The 22,157-nt window shown below is 36.8% G+C and overlaps 1 long non-coding RNA gene across 1 annotated transcript in view; it reads left to right on the top strand.

The window, feature by feature from the left end:
* LOC116277660 (uncharacterized) overlaps window positions 1-22,157 on the top strand; it is a 113,156-nt gene that overhangs the window by 71,675 nt on the left and 19,324 nt on the right. Inside the window, exons 3-7 of the long non-coding RNA XR_012075039.1 lie at window positions 10,932-11,065; window positions 16,087-16,206; window positions 17,945-18,043; window positions 20,400-20,459; window positions 20,821-20,916. This is a non-coding gene — a long non-coding RNA (uncharacterized lncRNA). The remainder of the gene's footprint in view (window positions 1-10,931; window positions 11,066-16,086; window positions 16,207-17,944; window positions 18,044-20,399; window positions 20,460-20,820; window positions 20,917-22,157) is intronic.

Raw genomic sequence — 22,157 nt, 5'->3', positions numbered from 1 at the left:
ATAGAACCTCTGAGATAATTACAAACTGGCCCTTGGGGTATGGCCCTTGGGGTATTGTTCCAACAAATCACTAACAAATAAGAAAAATGCTTGGTATACATGCACACAACTTTAGATATTAAAGTATATCTTTGCCTGTGAACCTTGTTAGAAACATGATCCAGTGGGGGAATAAATGAACACATTTTCCAAAAGATTATTTCATTTTACATTACATAATTGCTCCCCTTATCTTTCTTTCCACCATCTGAATAACAAATGTGTATTTTCCTACCAGTGTTTTGAGCTAGGTTTACTTGCAAATACATTTCTCAGTCTTGCATGGGAGGAGTTTCTTTGTACTGAAGCTGAAACAATTGAACCAGGGAATCGATAAGAACGTTCCAGCATATGGTAATTTGATGGTTTGGCTCTCTGCTCCTGGGGAGCAACATTTGGGTCTTGATGGGCTAGTGGTCAGAAGAACAGGAAATTTTGCCAGGCTTAGTTTAGTAGACATTGATTGGTTTAGCACTCGGCAATAGAGGTATGAACAAATTTTTCTCAACTGAGTGTAAGGACAGCAATAAAAAAGCCAAGGTACCACAGGTTGTGACAAATGAGCTCTACCAATAAAGACAGAGGGAACCGGAGCAAATTTTTACACTGTGCACTTTCTTTGTGTTTATAAAACATTTTTCATTCCAACATCTCAAAACAATTTAAAACACACTTATCAGTTGGAAGGAGGTTATTTCCCTCCTAAGGCATCAGGATGCTGACTCACTAGGTTCAGAGCTATCCCGAGGCCATTCACTACTTTGGTATAAAGGTCTACAGATTGGAATTATAAACATTTTTGACTCTCAAGGTCAAAATGGCTAAAATCTTGCTGTTCCAATCTCTCTATATCCTGAATCCAGTGCTTTCTCAATGAGAGAACCAGAAAGAGACTGAAGTGAACTCAGATGAGAGCAGACCCATTGAGAACTAAGCATAAAAGGAAGTATCTAGATTCATCTTTTAATTTTTAAAATTGTAAACCATGTAATCTATCGATATAATCTATTGATATAATCTATTGGTATCAAACTGTTTCATTTGAAGAAAACAACATTCTTAGACAATAAGCTCTAAATTTAAATGTATTATCAAATGTTTTAGAGCTGAGTGTTCTTTCTGGCTATTGAACCTACTAGAGAGTTGAGCTCAAGATTCAGAGTGACCGGAGTTTAATACCTATGCACAATGCTGAGCACATAATGGTGATGCAATGTAAATTTGTTTGAGAAAAATCATGTATAAAATTAAACAAATTATTAATGCAACCTTCTCCATAGCATCCCATTTGTACCAACCTCTACTATGTAACAACACTTTGCAACACAAAATATAAAAAACAACAACAAACTGTCAAATACCTTTGATTAGATATTATTGCTTCTGCTTTATCTTTCTAATATTTGAAGTGATTCTGAGCTATGTCAGCCTAGGTATTTCTTTTCAGATGAATGTACCTATATATATCCTATATATATATATTTTTTTTTTTATTGAGATATAGCTGATGTACAATGTTATGTTAGTGTCAGGTGTACTACCTAACGATTTGACATTTGCATACATGGCAAAATGATCACCATGGTTAAGTCTAGTAACCATCTGTCCCAGAGTTATGACAATAATGTTGACCATATTCCTTATGCTGTATATTACATCCCTGTGGCTTATTTATTCTACAACTAAAAGTGTGTACCTCTTAATCTCCTTTACCTACTTTGCTTAATCCCTCACCTACCTCCCTTCTGGCAGTCCCCGTTTATTCTCTGTATCTATGATTTTGTATGTTTGTTGTTTTGTATTTTAGATTCCACATACATAAGCATATATCTTTTTGAATTGGTGTTTTCATTTTCTTCAGGTAAATACCCAAAGGTGAAATTGCTGGGGAATATGGCAGTTCTATTTTTAATTTTTTGAAGAAGCTCCAAACTGTTTTCCATAGTGACTGTACCTATTTACATTCCCACCAACAGTGCACAAGGGCTCCTTTTTTTCACATCTTTGGCAACACTTGTTATTTTTTGTTCTTTTTGATGATAGCCATGCTGGCAGGTGTAAAGTAATACCTCACTGTGGTTTTGATTTGCATTCCCCTAATGATTGATGACATTGGGCATCTTCTCATGTGTCCGTTGGCCATCTGTATGTCTTCTTTTGAAAAATGTCTATTCAGATCCTCTGTTCATTTTTTAACTGGGTTGTTTGGTTTTTTGACGTTGAGTTATATGGGTTCTTTGTATATTTTGGATGTTAACCCCTTACCAGATATATCATTTGCAAATATCTTCTCCCTTTCAGTAGGCTGCCTTTTCATTTTGTTGACAGTTTCCTTTACTGTTCAAAAGCTCTTTAGTTTTATGTTGTCTCATTTGTTTATTTTTGCTTTTGTTTCCCCTGCCTGAGGAAACATCCTCCCAAATATTATTAAGATGAGTATTCAAAGAGCATACCATCTATATTTTCTTCTTAGAGTTTTATGGTTTCAGGTTTTATATTTAAATCTTTAATCCATTTTGAGTTTATTTTTGTATATGGTATGAGAAAGTAGTCCAGTCTGATTGTTTTGCATGTAGCTCTCCAGTTTTCCCAACATCATTTATTGAAGAGTATGTCTTTTCCCCATTGTATATTCTTGACTCCTTTGTCATAGATTAATTGACCATGTAAGGGTAGGTGTATTTCTGGGCTGTCTGCTCTGTTCCATTGATCCTTGTGTCCGTTTTTGTGTGTTTTTGTGTACCATATAATTGTAATTTTCTTTTTTTTTTACATTTTTTTATTGATTCATAATCATTTTACAGTGTTGTGTCAAATTCCAGTGTTCAGCACAATTTTTCAGTCATTCATGGACATACACACACTCATTGTCACATTTTTTTCTCTGTGATTTATCATAACATTTTGCGTATATTTCCCCGTGCTATACAGTGTAATCTTGTTTATCTATTCTACAGTTTTGAAATCCCAGTCTATCCCTTCCCACCCTCAAACCCCCCCCCCCCCCGGTAACCACAAGTCTGTATTCTCTGTCCATGAGTCTATTTCTGTCCTGTATTTATGCTTTGTTTTTGTTTGTTTGTTTGTTTTTGTTTTTTAGATTCCACATATGAGTGATCTCATATGGTACTTTTCTTTCTCTTTCTGGCTTACTTCACTTAGAATGACATTCTCTAGGAGCATCCATGTTGCTGCAAATGGCATTATGTTGTCGGTTTTTATGGCTGAGTAGTATTCCATTGTATAAATATATCACCTCTTCTTTATCCAGTCACCTGTTGATGGACATTTAGGTTGTTTCCATGTTTTGGCTATTGTAAATAGTGCTGCTATGAACATTGGGGTGCAGGTGTAATCCTGAAGTAGATTTCCTTCTGGGTACAAGCCCAGGAGTGGGATTCCTGGGTCATATGGTAAGTCTATTCCTAGTCTTTTGAGGAATCTCCACACTGTTTTCCATAGTGGCTGCACCAAACTGCATTCCCACCAGCAGTGTAGGAGGGTTCCCCTTTCTCCACAGCCTCTCCAGCATTTGTCATTTGTGGATTTTTGAATGATGGCCATTCTGACTGGTGTGAGGTGATACCTCATTGTAGTTTTGATTTGCATTTCTCTGATAATTAGTGATATTGAGCATTTTTTCATGTAATTTTCTTATATAGTTTGAAATCAGAGAATGTAATACCTCCCACTTCATTCTTCTTTATAAGATTGTTTTGGCTAATTGAAGTTTTTTGTGTTTCTATATAAATTTTAGAATCATTCATTCTTTTTCTGTGGAAAATGACATTGTTATTATGATATGGATTGCATTGAATCTGTAGATTTCTTTGGGTAGTACGGTCACTTTAACAATATTACTTCTTCCAATCCATGAGCGTAGTCTATCTTTCTATTTGTTGTGTCATCCTAAATTTCTTTATCAATGCCTTATATTTTTCTGAGTAAAAGTTTTTACCTCTTTGGTTAGACTTCTTTCTAGATACTTTATTCTTTCTGATGCAGTTGTAAATGGGATTGTTTTCTTAAATTTTCTTTCTGATAGCTTGTTGTGTGTAGAAATGCTATAGATTTCTATTTATTAATTTTGTATCCTACAACTTTACTGAATTAACTTATAGTTCTAATAGTTTCTGGTAGTGTCTTTAGGATTTTCTACATACATGTCTTTTGTGAACAGTGACAGTTGTATTTTTTCCTTTTCAGTTTGGATTCCTCGTATTTCTTTTTCTTGTCTGATTACTGTGGCTAGGACTTTCAATACTATGTTGAATGAAAGTGGTGCTATTTGGTATCCTTGTCTTGTTCCTGATCTTAGAGGAAATGCTTTCCTCTTTTCATTTTTGAGTATGATGTTGGCTTTAGGTTTGTTATCTGTGAACTTTATGTTGAAATATGTTCCCTATATACTCACTTTGTTGAGAGTTTTTATTATAAATTTATGTTTAATTTTGTAAAAGGTTTTTTTCTTCTGGATCTTTTGAGATAGTTATATCCTTTTTATTCTTGAATTTGTTAATGTCATTTATTACATTGATTTATTTGCAGATATTGAACCATTCTTGCTCCCCTGGGATAAATTTCACTTCATCATGGTATATGATCCTTGTAATGTATTGTTGAATTTAGTTTGCTAATTTTTGTTGAGGATTTTTGAATCTGTATTCATCAGTGATACTGGCTTATAATTTTTTTTTTTTGTGGTGTCTTGTCTGCTTTTGATATCAGGGTGATGCTGGCTTCATAGAAGGAGATTAGAAACATTCCTTCCTCTTCAATTGTTTTGAATACTTTGAGAAGAAGGAGTTTTAACCCTTCTTTAAATGTTTGGTAGAAATCACTTGTAAAGCCTGTAATTTTGTTTATAAGGAGTTTTTTAGATTACTGATTCAATTTCATTACTGGTAATTGGTCTGCTTATATTTTCTGTTTCTTCCTGATTCAGCCTAGGAAGAAAGTATGTTTCTAGGAATTTTTCCATTTCTTCTTGGTTGTCCATTTTCTTGTCATGTAATTGTTAATGGTAATCTCTCATGATCCTTTGTATTTCTATAGTGTTAGGTGTAATTCCTGCTCTTTTATTTCTGGCTTTATTTATTTGGGCCCTCTCTCTCTCTCTCTCTTTTTTTCTGATGAATCTGGCTATAGGCTTATCAATTTGTTGATCTTTTCAAAGAACCAGCTCTTAGTTTTATTGAACTTTTCTATTGTTTTTATTCTCTATTTATTTTCACTGATCTTTATGATTTATTGGCTTCAATTAACTTCAAGTTTTGTTTGTTTTCCTTTTCTAGTTCTTTTACATGTAAGTTCAGATAGTTTATTTGAAAATGCTCTTGTTTCCTGAGTTTAGCTTGTATTGCTATAAATTCTCCTTTTAGAACTGCTTTTGCTATGTTCCGTAGATTTTAGATCATTATGTTTCCATTTTCACTTTTCTCCAGGAGTTTTTTGATCTCCTCTTTGATTTCTTTAGTGACCCACTGGTTGCTTGGTAGCATATAGTTCAGCCTCCATGTATTTGTGCTTTTTGCAGTTTTTTCCTTATAGTTGATTTCTAGTCTCATAGTGTTGTGATCAGAAAATGTTCTTGATATGATTGCAATCTTAAATTTATTGAGACTTGTTTTGTGGCCTAGCATGTGATCTATCCTGGAGAGTGTTCCATGGGCACTTCAAAAGAGTGTTTTCAGCTACTTTTAGATGAAATGTTCTCTATATTTCTATTAAGCCCTCTGGTGTAAGGTATCATTTAAGGTCAGTGTTTCCTTAATTATTTTCTGCCTGGATGTCTGGATTTTTTGTATGTTAATATAACTAGAGTGTTTAAGTCCCCTATATTATTGTGTTACTGTCAATTTCTCCCTTTACGTTTCTTAATATATGCTTATGTATTTAGCTTTCTATATGCAGAGTGCTTATGTATTTTCAATTGTTATAACTTCTTGTTGGATTGATCCTTTTATCATTATATAATGTCCTTCTTTGTCTCTTGTTACAGTCTTTGTTTTAAAGTCCGTATTGTCTAATGTAAGTATTGCCACTCCAGCTTTACTTTGTTTCCATTTGCATGAGATCCCTTTCCATCCCCTCATTCCCAGTCTGTGTGTGTCTTTAGATCTGAAGTGAGTATCTTATAGGCAGTGTATATGGGTCTCATTTTTGTATCCATTTAGCCACTCTGTCTTTTGATTGGAGATTTAGTCTATTTACATTTAAAATAATTATTGATGTATATGTACTTATTGCTTGTTGATGTGCATGTACTTATTGCTGTTTTGTTAACTGTTTTCTGGTTGTTTTTGTAGTTTTTTGTTGTTGTTCCTTTCTTCTTTTGCTCTCTTGTGATTTGATAAATATATTTAGTGTTATGTTTTCATTCATATCTCTTTTTTGTGTATGTATTTTTTATAGGTTTTTTGTTTGTGGTTACCATGAGGTTTAGATAGAGCAACCTGTGTATATAAGTGATTATTTTAAGTTGATCTCTTAAGGTTGACTGCATTCTAACAACCTTGCATGTCTCCTCCCTCATGTTTAATATTTTTGATATCAAATTCACATCATTTTGTGTATCCCTTAACTACTGTTGTGGATATAGATGGCCTTACTACTTTTATCTTTTAACTTTCCCATTAGCTTTGTAAATGGTTGTTCTACTAACTTTAATGTAGCTTGCTTGCCTTTACCAATGAGATTTTTCCTTTTGTAATTTCCATATTTCTAGTTATGATCTTTTTTCCACTTATAAAATTCCCCTTAACAAATCCTGTAAAGCCAGTTTAGTGGGGCTGAATTCTTCTTTAGCTTTGGCATCTCTGTAAATCTCTTTATCTCTCTTTTAAGTCTCAATGACAGCCTTGCCAGGTAGAATATTCTGGGTTGTAGGTTGTTTCATTTTATCACTTAGAATATATTGTACTCTTCCCTTCCGGCCTGCCAATTTTCCACAGAAGTCAGCTGATAGACTTACGGGAGTTCTCTTGTACATAACTAGTCACTTTTCTTTTGCTGCTCTTTATATTTAATTTTTGCCATTTTAAATATAATGTGTCTTGTTGTGGTCCTTTTTGGGTTCCTCTTGTTTGGAACTCTGTGCTTCCTGGACTTGGATGTCTGTTTCCTTTCCCAGGTTAGAGATATTTTCAGCTATTACTTCTTCAAATAAGTTCTCTGCCCCTTTTTCTCTCTCTTCTCCTTCTGGACTCCCACAATGGGATTGTTAGTATGTCTGAGGTTGCCCCTGACATCTCTGAAACTTCCCTCATTTTTTAAAATTCTCTTTTCAACTTGGATGAACTACTCTCTCTCCTAGTTCACTCCTAGATCTTTTCCTCTGTATCATCTAATTTGTTGATTCTTTCTAGTGTTGTACTTTTTATTTCAGTTATTATATTCTTCAGCTCTGTTTGGTTCTTCTTTATATTTTGTAACTCTTTGTTGAAATTCTCACTGTATTTATCCATTCATCTCTCAAGCACCTTTATGATCATTATCTTGAACTCTTTATCACATAGATTGCTTATTTTCTCTTCATTTAATTCTTTTTCTGAGATTATGTTCTGTTCCTTCATTTGGGACATCTTCTCTGTTTCCTTGTTTTGCCTAATTCTTTGTGTTTATTTCTATGCATTAGGTAGGTCTGTTACATTTCTCAGTTTAGAAGTGGCCTTATGGAGGTGATGTTTCATGGGCCCAGCAGCACACTCCCCTCTGATCACCAGAGTTACATACTCTCCAGGTGCTCCTTATGTGGTCTGAGCAGGCCCTTTCATTTTGGTGGGTCCAGCTACTGTAGATGTGCTACTAATTGCTGGTGCCCATCCCTGTTGGCTGCAAAGTCCTGCCTCCTTTGGTGGCAGCTATTTCACTGGAGGTTGTAGCCAGGGCCTTGGGGAGCCAGCTTCAGAGCCCAGAGAGCCCAGGGATTGTGCCATCCCATAGGTGGGTGGGGCCATATCCTATAGGACTGGGGGGAATCCTGGCTCTAATAACCCATTGTTGGTGGGTGGGTAAGCCCTTGGCACTAGCAGGCTAGAGGGAGGATTCCAACATGATGCTTGTCAGCATGAGTTTTCTCCTGGTAGAATGAGCTCCCCCAAATGGCTGCCTCCTGTGTCTGTGTCTCCAGGGGGTTTTCCCAGTTGCCTCCTGCTCTCCAGTGGGCTCTCCAAGATCAGCAAGTGGGTCTGACCCATGATTTTTTCAAATTACTGCCTGTATTTGGGAACTCAGAGTGTGTGAGATTTACTCGTGCCCTTTAAGGGCAGCCTCTGTTTCCTACAGCCCTCTGAATTTCCCATTCACAAGCTCTGCTGGCCTTCAAAGCCAGATGTACTGAGGTTTGCTTCCAGTGAAGGACTCCAGGCTGGAGAGAACCGATGTGAGGCTTGGTCCCCTCACTCCTTAGTGAGAATATCTGCAATTATGATTATCCTCCCATTTGTGGGTCACCCACCAAGGGGTGTGGGTCTTGACTATAATATGTCTCACCCCCCTCCCCAGCAGTCTCATTGTGGTTCCTTCTTTAGTCTTTAGTTGTGGAGAATCTTTTCTGGTACTCTTCAGGCCATTCTCATAGATAGTTGCTTTTTAAATAGTTGTAATTTTGGTGTCCCTGTGGGAGGAGGTGAGCTCAGAGTTTTCTTAATCCACCATCTTGGTCACACATCTCCTTGTACGTATATTTTAAAAGTATGTTGAACTTCTAAGATAATAAGGCTGAAGGCAATATGTCTTGTTTTCATGATGTCTAGAATAGCTTGCAAATCATAATGACACAGACCATCTTCCTAGTTTTTTAAGCTCTGGAACTTGCAGAGCTTCCTAGAGGCTAATAAATGATGGGGGAATCTCATAAATGTAATAAATACATAATAACTAACTAGATAAATAATAGATATATAGTTTTGCTATTGACTTTTATGAGAGATACATGTGTGAAGGAAGGAGAGATACAGGTTGACAGTTTCTTAAGTGCTTTATAAAAGGATCCATTTAAATATAATATATTGCTGTTATTTTAGAGGAAAATACTTCCCCATAAGTAAAGGGCCTGTCAGCATTTCTACTGGAAGCCTTTATTTTAAGGATGTGTAACTCAGCCCTAAACTGTGCTGTCGACTGAAATGTGGTATATAAAGTTTCAGTGTCATTGCCATGTTTTTCTACATTTCAAATCACAAAACCCCACATTTTTTTCACATGTGGACATTAATCTAAAGCAGAAGTCAGTAATTGCCAATGCTATCAAATTTTATTCCATCTGAATAAGATGATATTTCCTAAGATATCAAGGCTGCCAACACTAAGGAACATACATAAATAGATTTTTGTGATTCTGCTTGATGTCAGTGTTTTGGTCAAATATAATGTGTAGGTGGATGCTGTAATACTGGCTTCCAAGTCATTTGGAGGAAAATAATTATGCCTGGGGCACTGGAAAAATTTCAATTTTGAGCTAGAGATGTGAAAGTATTAACAATCACGCCTACTGAGATGAACTATCTACTCTTGACATTTAAAACTAGTCTATTCATTTCTATTCTTTATGGGCTAGATGTCTATTTCAGGAATTTATGGCAAACATCTGATCCAAAAGTAGTTATGTTCTTGACAACAAAAAGTGATAAAGAAGCTGTAGAGAACAATGAAAATTGATGGGGACAGAGAGTGATAAACAGCAAAAGAGACCCATTAAGGGCCAGATGATTGGTAGAGCCCAAGGAGAAGGGACTGAGAGGTAAATTGGAGTGCAGGTTGATCATTTCACAGGTGCAATCAGCCAGCTCTTCCCAACATTCCTGGTTTGTTCGGAATTGAAATCTGAAGGCAACTTGTTAGACTTTGGGTCTGACGTCATTCTGCACTTGTGAGAGGAAAAGAAGGACCATGACTCCAGTGTTCAGGGAACTCAGTGTAATAAAATCAGCAAGTTTCAAGGCAAATTCACAGAGGATTATTTTTTATCAGGACTGAGCAAAATAAAACTAAAAGTGTGAAATGTGGTTTCTAATGAGTTCTAACTTTTAAAAGTATAGTATCATCTTCTATTCAGGTATTAGGAACTCACATTTGATCAATTTTCTTTTTCTAAGAAGACTTAAAATAATGCTGGTGTTTCAGAAGTAAACTTTAAGAATTTACTTCTTTTTTCTCTCAGCAAACAAAAATAAATACAGAATCATATTTGCTTATCATTTGTGGAGAAATCTGATTATGATCTGTTTTCAGAAACAGGTAGAGGGGATGCTTACTATCTTCCTGGGTGTTCTGAGTATGTTAATTCATTTATTCTATCCATGCAATGTCTATCTGAAGAAGAAATTATTTCCCATTTATGTAGATGAGGACGCTTAAGCTCAAAAAGATGAAAGTTGCCTGCTGAGCTCACATAACTAGTGAATTACCAGAGAGATGAGTCTGGCTTCACAATCTATTCTCTTTCAATGAAAGCTAATTATATACCATGTTATGTAAAATGTATTAACCTGATATGTTATTTTAAGGATTAGCAATTTTCCTCCTAAATTAAAATCTATTGATTTTTACTTCAGGAGTTATTTATTAGTATCTACTAAACAAATGTCTAGCACTTAAGTATTTACAAAGTGACTTAAAATATTATCTGATTTGAAACTCATGATGTTTTTGCTGGCTTATTGATGGACTGTTAACTGCTTCAGGGCACAAATATCGTCTTCTACTTTTTCTATGTAACACTCATTTTTCCACCTTCCAGCACACTGCTGGGCTTGAAATAGGTTCGCAAAGAAAAGTTTCTGATAGATTTAAATATCATCTGAGAGCCCATATGAAGAAATAGATGTTTGTCTAGCTTCTTTTGTACCTACAGTGAAGCATCAACTCACTCCATTTTTATTTGTCTGTAGGATGCTGAAGACGCCTGCAATTTGTGTTGAAACTTGTCTTTGATTCAACTTGCCCAATATTAGCAGCAGAATGCTAATATTGTCTACTGGCTTCTCTTTGTCCCCTGGCTTCTGGATTGAGCTTTGGTACAAATGTAAGACTCCTTTACTCAACCAAAGTGTGAAGAAGGAAAGAAAGACGAAAGTGGCCTTATGGCACATGGAGAGTTCCATGTGGTTCCTGGCCCAGGAAGACCTGTACTGGCCCTCCACAAACCATCTGTCCAGTGGGGAGTCATAGAAATAGGAATGGATATCAGGGTGGAGCCAGAAGGAGATGGATGCCAGACATAGCGACTGAGGTCTGGAATCGGGAGTCTTGTAGTTGAGTTTTTCCAGCTGGCCCCTGGCTCCCCCAGTAGCCTCTTTTCTGAGCAGGTCTTTCCTGGCACCTTGTCTCTTAAGGTACCTCCCAGAGGTGGTGTCCTTCCTCCTCAGAACACAGTCGGAGGAATGGGAGTTTAATTATTTTTGATTCTATTTGTACATATTAATCATGAAGCTATACTAGGAATCCAGATGTTTAAGTGGAGAAAAGATTTTCTCAGGGTCAAGGTATGTTGAAAAATATGAATTACCTAACTTCTAATTTTATGTTACTAAACAAAAAATTGTAACAATATTCAGTAGCTGAATTCCCATCTTACAAGCTTGCTTATACTTTCCTTCTCCTTACCCTCCTACATCCAATTGTAAAACATTTTAAAGAAAGATCCTGACAGTTTAAATAATTAATCCAAAAATGGGATTGCTTGAATTGGCATAATATCTCTTTTAATGTCCTATTCTAAAGTAATTTTTAGAAAGTTTTTACTATTTTGTATTTTATGTATTTTCATTCACAAATGCATCCAAGTATAGGGAAATAAAAAGTCTTCCTGTGTGGTCCCTGATTGTCCAGATATCTGGAATCTAACAGTCTAGGAGTGAGCGACCAGAACAAGTCCTGGTGACAGGGACACTTCAGGGCACCGTGCTAAGTCCTGAGACTTTGACTTTAGGCTGGAAATGGAAAAGGAACTGTGTCCTGGGGAAAATGGGCAAAATGTGGGATGAATGGCTATTTGCTTCCTTATTTTATTCTTTTCTGTTATCCTACTGACGAAAGCAATGGAAGAAAGTAAAAGGCATAGTATAAAATTTGCTTTTCTAATATGTTAAAGACAAGTACCTTCTGGACTGAAAATGAATGCAATATATACTAAGTTTCAGCTGGGAGCAATTTTTCCCTCCTAGACAGCGATAATAAGTTTGTTCTGGAGGCTTATGGGTTTTATAATGGAAATGCTGAACCAAACTTAACAGAGGCCTCATGTGAGAGCATGGATATAATAACAGCTCCCAAACCCCCAGAACAAGAGGACGGCGAGATCCTCAGTGAATAGGAGGGAAAAACTGAGAAGTACATAAAAAAATGCATGCCCAGAAAAGAACAAATACGTGTTTTCAGTATTACAGCCCAACATTTTGAATTATCTGGGGGGGATGATTCGGGTGGCTGTCTTTACAATGGAGTTAAATTGGTTCTTATTTTAGCCACTTGCATTGGTTCAGCCTCACTCTGTTCCATTCTAAAAATGCATCCGCATAGCAGTCAGCTGTGGGGCACTTGACTCAGTGTGCGTGTCTGCTGTGAGATTAGGGTAAGTGGATCGGACCTCGAGAGCACAGATTTTGGAAGTTTGCTGTGATAGGTGGCCTGAACAAGCTAAGCAAGGCAAATCGGAGCAGGCGCCAGCCTCTAGCACTCTTCACAACATTCTCCGTGTTTTCAATGAATCCATTGGACTTCAGTCTTTTGGGGCATGTTACACTTGGAACACTTAACCATACCTATCTTAAACACTTAAATTTTATTATTGCTGAATTTCTGGCCTATTAAATCATCAGATAAAATAATGGTGCTTTAGCAATGAATACAATTTAAAGCAGACCGTACGAATGAAACCAAGAGTATCAGAATATCTTCCTTCCTATTAAATTTGCACAACCGCACGTGTGTGTCAGCAATCACAAATTAAAGAAGCAATTAGTCTGATCAGGGAAAATGTGAAGCTGATACTTAATACACCAACAGACTGTGAGCTTGAGAGCCTCCATTTCTGGTACAGTTGCAAGCAGAATTGCAAAAATTTGTTCTATTGAAGTCCATCATTCTGATCGAATTTAAAAAGGCAATACTGGTAAATTGCATCCCTATGTCATAAATCCACCTTTTTAGAGATTTATGGACGCTAGAGTTAACTGACACGATGATTTATATCATCTGTGATTAAAACTGAGTGGCTTTATTTGTCTTAATGCTGTTGCCAAAGAATTAGACTCCTAAAACAGTAACACGTCAAGGAGAGGCATTTAGTGCTTTTCAGCTGAGATGACTTCTGCATTGCTTGGGGACCTGTTTATGAGCAAGTGGCGCTAAGGGAAAAGGGAAAAGTAGATTGTCAGTTGTATTTACTGAAACAAAATGTATGGAATTGTTTAATGCAAGCAAATAGAGGAGGAAAATTAAGGCAATTTTCATACCACATCCTATTGTTCTTTCCTCTGCTTCAGTATTTGATTTCCCTTCTGATCCACTGACTCCTTACTTCACCCCTACCAACCACACACACACATACACATTTAACAAAAGTTTTTGAACTAGAGGTGAATAGAAGTTAGGTTCTCCAGATACATTCTTAATCTTCATGTTCATTTGCAATCGATGATTCCAAAACATTTTAAATTTCTGAGGGCGATTCTGAACAGCTAAAGTGAGCATCAGAATGAGTAATTTACTTGAGGAATTACTGCTGAAATCCAAGAATTTACGTTTTTCTGTTATAATGGAGGAATGCACCAGTATTTCTGAAGTATCCTTTCTGTTCACTGGTCATCAGACCTAGTACAGAAACCATTGACTTAATTTTATAAAATCGCCACTCCCCCATTCACCTGGAGTGGCTTTCCGAATATTTTTGGTGGAATCTTTTCTTCGAATAGCATGACATCTTGAAACTAGATGTTTTTCAAAATTAGATATGAAGAGTAAATTGTCTGAAAATAGCTAAGAAAATTATCAAAGAGAAAAACAGTGAGGAGAGGCATGCTTTATCAGCAAGTAAAATATTCTCTAAAGACAGCAATAAAAACAATGTGATGTTGGCATTGGAATAGAAAAAAAAATAAGGAGTGGATTAGAATATAGAACCCAGACATATAAGATGTGATAAGGTAATTTCTCATTTGGTAAATAATAGTTTTACTTAATCAACAACTCTAGCACAATTGGCAATCTTTCAGAAAGAAAATAAATCTGGATTTTACTTCATATAAAAATAAGCAATGGATGAATTATGTATTGAAATTTAAATATTTGCAAATTATGTAAATCCATGTATAACCTAGATGTTTGGAAGGCTGATGTAATAAAGACAAAAATCTTTACTGGACAAAGCAAAAATAAAAACAAAAAATAGACACATTTAGCTACATAAATGTTTAGAAGAATATCTGTGTGACAAAGTATACCATAAACAAGTCTATAAGAAATGATTGAAGGAAATATTCACAATACATATGAGAGATCAACAACTTCAGAATAAAATGAGCCCTTACAAATTGATAAACCAATAATAGCAAGAAAACATAGAAAAATGAACACAGTGAATCATGAGTGGGTAGTTCACAAAAGAGTAAATCCAGAGAGCCAATGAACATTGACAGAGGTTCAGACTCACTGGTGGTCAGGGAAGGCTTATTTTTAAAAAAATGACATACTCCTTATGCTTATAAGGTTGATTAAAATTGTAAGAGACAACATTCTTTGCAGAGTCATAGAATAAAGGGTAGATTCATACTTTGCAAAGAGAAATGTTATTTATTATATAGTCTTCTTATAAAAATAATCTGGCAACCACTATTAAAATTGAAAATACACGCACCCTTCAACTGAGCATTGCTTCAGGTGGGAATTTATTCTACAGAAAAATAAACTACTAGTATATATGAAAACTGAAAACAAAGTCGATGTCCATCAAAAGGAGGCTGGTTGAATAAATTACTGTAAATTCACAACAGAGAATAATGCTGCTAAGGAAAATATAAAAATTTTCTCTGGGACAGTTGACTTGGGACAGATTTCCAAGATGTAGTATTAAGTGCTAAAAGCAGAAGACAGATAAGCATATGAATGAGAAGCATAAGATTAGGACCACCATTACTAACAAGAGCCTCATTATTATGTTATGATTATGAGTTATGGAAAGACACATACCAGGTTATCAATACTGGCTATTCAGGAGAGTGGGAGAGACAGGAGAAAGGCAGAGGTATAAAAGAAAAGGGACGATATCAATGATAAGAATGTGTTTGCTGTGATCTCGATTATGGAAATGTTCAATAACATTTTGCTGGTAGTAATTTCAGAGCAGTGAAACTTTGGGGAATTTATATGTCTTAGTTATAGCCAAAGACCTAAAGCTGAGAAAAGGATAAGCCACGTACCAATAAATAGGAAAGAAAAATGCAAGACCGTTCTTATAGTCCTTGCTGATTTTAGTTCTTCGTCCATATCCAAGCTACATAAAAGAGCATTTGAATGTTGGAGAAAGAATTTTTTAATCAGATCAAAAAGGCATTTCTTCTCCTTTCCAGTTAGAGGATAGGTTTTCCCCCAACTCCTCAAGTAAGTGTTTGTGCATCAGAAAACCATCAGAAAGCTGAGCATGTGTTCCAGACTATAAGGGACAGAGGGACTCATGAAATATATGAAAGTGAGAATCTTTTTTTTTTTTAAATTGAAGTACAGTCAGTTACAATGTGTCAGTTTCTGGTGTACAGTACAATGTCCCAGTCATGCATAGACATAGATGTATTTGTTTTCATATTCTTTTTCATTAAAGGTTATTACAAGATATTGAATATAGTTTCCTGTGCTATACAGAAGAAATCTGGTTTTTATATCTATTTTTATATATAGTGGCTAACATTTGCAAATCTCAAGCCCCCAAATTTATCCCTTCTCACCCTCTACCCCCAGTAACCATAGGATTGTTTATTATGTCTGCAAGTCTGTTTCTGTTTTGTAGATAAGTTCATTCGTGTCCTCTTTTTTCTTTTCCTTCTTTTTTAGATTCCACATATAAGTTATATCTTGTTGAAGTTATCTCTGGCAGGAAAGGCTGTGTGTGATGTGCTGGCAAAGGCTTTTACTACCAGACGTTGGTAGGGAAAGGATGCCTGCATGTTTCAGGTGGGCAAAGAAGTAGATTCCACTCAGAGGACCATATTGGGGTCTCCTTGAGTAGTGCCATGAGTAAGAGGTCCACTTGGATGGTTCGTTGACCCTCAGCGGAGGGAGTCTGAATGGTACGGGCTGGTGAAGGCTGGTACCAAAGGGAGATTTGTAAGTGGCTGTCCAGAAGAGGCATTCCCCTTGTCATGGAAGATTTTCAGCATCAGGGGTCTCTGAAGAACCATCCGAAGTGCTCCTTGAGAGAAAGAGTCAGCTTTGAACTTCGGCCACACCCAGAGGTCTCCCATGCAAATTACAAGCACATTAGTCAAGTAAGACTTCTCCTGTCCCTTATCTCCCTCTTCTCGCCGGACTCCTCACTTTCACCTCCTGCAAATATGTACAGAAACAACACAGGGAAAGGGGACACGTGGATAAAACCTGCTCCCTTTCCCCCTGCAGCTCCCCAGGCTGAGCCAGGGAGAGCAGGAGTTTTACATTGAATGAGAAGCTGAAATCTCATTCATAGACAGCACTGCAGACTTTTTAATTCCCTGACTTTTGAGAGAACTTGTTAGTTAATGAAAATGACTAGGAGAGTTATAGGATCTGCCTGAAACCTCATTCAGAGGGAGAGAAAAGCAAGTCAGGAGAGGAGATTTAAAGATGTAGCTAGAAAGAGTAGCAATACTCTCTGTCTGCACTCCCCTGAGTCTCTTCCCCTCAATGAATTAACTACAGGTAGCTTTTATGCATAGCTGAAGAGTTTTCCATTTTAAAATTATCATGTGTTTATATACAGTCAGACACAAAATCTAAAGCTGTTTCTGTCGTTAAACAAAATAGAGAATTACATTCGGGATTTCAAAATACAAAACAAAACATAAAATACTGGAGTTTCTCTGACTGAAGGCTTCATTCACAGGTTTTCTCTTTCAGCATCCATCCTCGCTCGCTCCCACTCCCTCATTACCTACCATCACTGCCACCTGAATATGTAGGCATCTCCACAGAACCTGAGGGATCTGTGTTCAAGAGTTCAAACATCCCTGATTCGGAGCGTGTAGAGTAAATGGTTTCTAGGAGGTTGTAGCAAAAAGACGTGTTTCTTGAGTGCCTACAATGTGTCTCTCACTTTAAGCACATTCTTTTTAGTCTTCTTACTAACCCGTTGATGAATTCCAGTATCGACTTTGAGAAGCCGAAATGTGAAAATAGTAAGTAACTGACTCAAAGTCGCACAGTAGTAGACTTGGGGACTAAACCCAGGTTTGTCTGGTTTTGAGGTTTCTGCTCTTTATGTTGTGATACCGTGTGGCTTTTAGGTCTAAAATGGGGTTACTGAGGTCCATGAGAAAGTGGATGGCCTTTTGGCTATGAGGCAGAACATAAAGATTCTTGAAAGAGGACTGAGTTGCATATGAACATCTTTCTCTGCACTATCATGTATTTCTTCCACTTAAGGACTTACCCAACCAAAAGATTCACCTTAGTGATCTGAGGAGACCCTGAAATGCTCTGCTGAAGTCTGAGAATTTGGTTCATTGACTTATTGTATATCTAGGAATTATTCCTTATATCAGGATACAAATTTATTCTCTTTCCTAAAGCTATTAGAGGAATGGGTAAAAGAGAAGACAATCCTGTTCTGAACAGCGCAAATGAACTCTCAGACTGGAAGGCTGGTATGGATCCTTTGTTCACTCACTCACCCTGTCAGTCAACAAAACCTTACAGAATATATATTACATTATAGGCAGTACTTCAGGAACAGAAAATAAAATGAAGAATGGAATCAACAAAGTCTGTGCCCTCTCAGATCTTATGATGTGGCAGAAATGAGAGCAATAAACATGTAAGTGAATATTCTCATAATTTCAATTAGTACATTTTTAAAAGAAACGTAAAGCAGGGGAAATACAGAGAATTATTAGGTCGTGTCATCTCAAATGACATTCAAAGCCCAGATAAAGCAAGGCAGTAAATCCGGTTTTGCCTTTCAGAGCGTCAGTTTTCCCATTTCCAGAAAGAGAGGGGACAGAGCTAGTGATTTCTAAGGACCGCTTTGGACCAGTGTTACTCAATTCCTGGCCAACATGGTCAATTTGGTTAGTTTCTCTTTATCTGTAGCACTCCATGTGGATACTAACACGTTAAAATGGTTAACTAATTTAATGTTTTCCACACTGGACTTTAGAAGATGTTACATGTGTCTGAGGGATAGCAGATTTATATATATATATATATATTTGCGGTCAATATTAAAATGCCCAAGCATTCCCTAAACATCTAAGCAATATTCATAGTAGAAGAGACAAGTCAGTCTAGCACTGTTAATTCTGAATTAAGTTGAGAGTAGATTGAATTATACTGTTTTATTTGCTTGTTTCTTTGTTTCTATAAGGTTCAAATTTGAAAATGACAGTGACTCCCAGTTCAGAGCACCAGATTCCAATAGGATTTGATTATTTACCATGTGCCAAGTACTTAGTAACAAATCTATGAAGTAGGTATTGTCCCTCTTCAACAGAGGAGCAGTCATGGCATGGACTAATTAAATAACTGGCCAAAGTTCACGTCAATTATAATGAAAGCAGGCAACATATGAACACGGAATGGAATATATTTCTTAAAGTGTATATTAAACTCTCTTGCCAAGTAGCTATTTGCACCCAGAATAGTGCCCATCATATAGTAAGTGCTTAATAATGTTGACTATTATCTGCTAAAGGACATATAAATGGTGATCATTGGCAAATTGCTTAATTCTTCTAGGCTTTATTTTCATTCATCAGTCAGGTTCCTGGCAGAAAACAGATGGCATGCACAAACAGAGTAATTAAAGAGAAGTTAACAAAGGTACTCATTAGAACATTGTGGGAAAGGTTCAGGAAAACCAAAAGGGGATGATGCTTCACCTCTGGGCTAACAAAGGCTGGATTATCACCACCAAGTCTGAAGGGCCAGGGGAAGGAGAAGCTACTGGGACCCCAGGACAGCTCCCGGTGTACCTACAGCTGCCTGGCAGACACTGTGACTTTACACCGAGCAATGCAGCCACTGCCAACGCCCTGAGCTGAAGTGGTAGAGCCAGGAAGACAACTTGGATATTCCTCTCCCCTACTCTTCGTCGCTTGCTGCTCTCTCCATTGCCGACCCCAGGAGGATCCAGAGAGTGAAGGGACCTAGGGGAAACAGTCTGTAGAGGTCAGCTCTCTGAGCGCCCAGAGCAGAGCAGAAAATGGTAGGAAGAGCTAGTGGGGCAGAGAACTAGCTAGCGCATTCACCTTCTGTAAAATGAATTTAGTAACCAGTACTTTTGTGTTCCTACAAAATCCAGTGTTAAGTGCTGTGGAGTATTTCAAATGTAAACAATAATGTCTGTGCCCTCAAGGAGCTTAATTTTTAGAAATGGAGTTTGATATGACACCAATGTGTAGCTTAAATGTAAAATTCTAAATATTAAAACATTAAAGTGTGGGCTCTGGTGTTACAGTGTACATTTGGATAAGCAGCTTAAACATGTAGGAATCAACTCTCTCATCTTGAAAGATGAGAACAGAAATGGTATCTTTCTCATTGGCCTATGTTGAGGATTAAATGAGCTGATTCATGTAAGCATTTAGAACAATGACTGACATATTGTAAGACTTACGTTGGCTATTATTATTACTATTATCTGCCAAGTGTGATACAGGAGGCGTGGGCAAAGCCTTAGAGCTTATCCCAGAGGAGAGAGCATGACCCTGGAGGGGCTGGACTAGATATCATGAAGGTCTGTTCTAGGTCCTGAGGTTTCTCAGCAGTTCCTCAAGGTCACACTACAGGTGTAGGCAGTGTTAGAAATACTGCCAGTTTCCGATGTGGATTCAACCACCTGACCAGCCTCCTTCCTTCCTCTGAGTCTATAGACTGCGTTAAGCAACCCTCCTCAGGATGGCCATAAATGAAATACGGCACCAGCTACTTAGATGTACTAAAAGGCTTATATTAAGGATGATGGTATTGATGATCTCAAATACTTACTGGCACTCGAACCCAAGGCAGTGAGGCATTTTACAAATCAGCCAACGTCCCTTGTCATCCTAGGTCTAAATTGTGAGCTCCTGGGCTGTATATCACAGACGTCTTTCTGTCATGTGTGCTTTTCTCCTTGGAAGGCAGTTTATTATTTTTATCAATGCTAATGCAATTGCCATTATTTTTTTTAGATGAAGTATATGTGTCTATCCAAATCTGGCTTGAATGAATTTCTTCTGGATCAATGAGAAGTACGCTGCTGGCTTTTTCCCTTTCTCTGTAAAATGTTCAAATGTTTATTGCCAAGGTTTTTTTTTTTTAATTGACATATAGTTGATTTACAATGTTGATGTATAGCAAAGTAATTCAGTTATACATATACATATATATATATATATTCTTTTTTAGATTCTTTTCCATTATACGTTATCTTAAGATATTGAATATAGTTCCCTGTGCTATATAGTAGGAGCTTTTTGTTTATCTATTTTATATAGGCTTTTTCTTTAACCAAGTATCACTAAGTAGTTTAAGTTTTAATTTTATTCTATACTTTGATGACGAGTAATATCGAATCAATAAAACAACAGGAATTGTCCTTTTGCAAGACAGAAATAAGCTTCGAACTAAAATGGCAGAATAAGAAACCACCACCCTGACAGCCTTTACAAAAGCTGGAATGTTCTGAAGGCTTGGTTTTCTCCTATGGTAAGAAAGCATGGATAGTGTCTTTCTCTCATGCTGTGGTTTGCTTTATTAAGTGACAGTGATTTTTTTTTTTAATATTAAAGGCTGGAAGGAAGCTCAGAAAATATGAAGGAAAATCCTGCCCTTTATAAATAAGAACATGTGGAAATCCAAGCTGGTAACTTAATTTGGCTGACTTTTAATTTTTTTTTTCTCTGTTGCTAAGGTTGCTGAATGGTAGGTATAAAAATGAGTTTAAAGCAAGTTCTTAGGACCATCTTTGCCCAACAGCAGTCACAGCATTTATAAGCAGCAACCCTGTCCATATGGAAGAGAGAAAAGCTAGAAGTGAACATTACATCATCCCTTCCACATTAGACAAGTTAATTAGCTGGTTCATAATCACAGACTCTGCTCCAAATGAAAAGAACAGTTTTTCTTCTTTTGAACAGGAAAGGCACAGGAGGTGCAATACCTGGGCAATTCATTAACAGTAAGAATGTTTTCAAAGAAGAAATTCTGAATTTAGTTTATCCTGAAATTCAAGTCATAGTAACTAAGGTGGTGGCTGGCTTTTGCAGTTTCCCAAAACAAATTTAAAATGTAAGAATTCCTTTTGTGTCTATCAGAAGCAACCTAAGGCATTTAGAGGCTTTACAAGGATTCTTTCTTTTAAAAAAAAATATTAAAACACTAGTGTACTGAGTAAGCTATGGAACCTTGTAATTGAAGAAACAGTTTAAAATGTCAGATCCAAAGTAGTTCCTAAAATAACTTGAAAAATGGAAAGTTCTGTCTAAGTTTCTGACTGTAATCTGTCAGCCCCACCCCCCACGCTAGAACAATTTAAGGACTTTATGTGCATATTAGTATCTAAGACTTCGGAATTTTCCATCACCAGAAAAAGGAGGGGTGTGAAGGTCATGGAGGCATACGCTCTGGTAGCTCGAAAGGTGAATCTGGTTGATTAGAGAGTTAGGAAGCTGGAAGGTTGAAACATGCAAAAGGGAGAAGCCAAAGCTTTACTGTCTGGAAATAAGCCTGATCAGCCATTTTTCTAAGTGAGAGTGTCTGAGTTTTCCTTTCCTCCTTCCTATTCCCAAACAAAAGAAGCAGAAAAATTGGAAAGGGTGGCAGTTTGGTTCCAGAGAAGAGAATGAATTAGCACAGTCTGCTATTTTCTTCCCCAAATCTACCTACAGAAGCAAAGAGAAACTACAGAAGCAGGGAAAAGCCTGGATCTGGAAGTGACATGAAAACTC

Source organism: Vicugna pacos, chromosome 1, assembly GCF_048564905.1.
Source record: "Vicugna pacos chromosome 1, VicPac4, whole genome shotgun sequence".
In the NCBI taxonomy this organism is placed as follows: domain Eukaryota; kingdom Metazoa; phylum Chordata; class Mammalia; order Artiodactyla; family Camelidae; genus Vicugna; species Vicugna pacos.
Note: the sequence above shows the minus strand (reverse complement) of the source record. Positions and strands in the feature narration are given on the sequence as shown.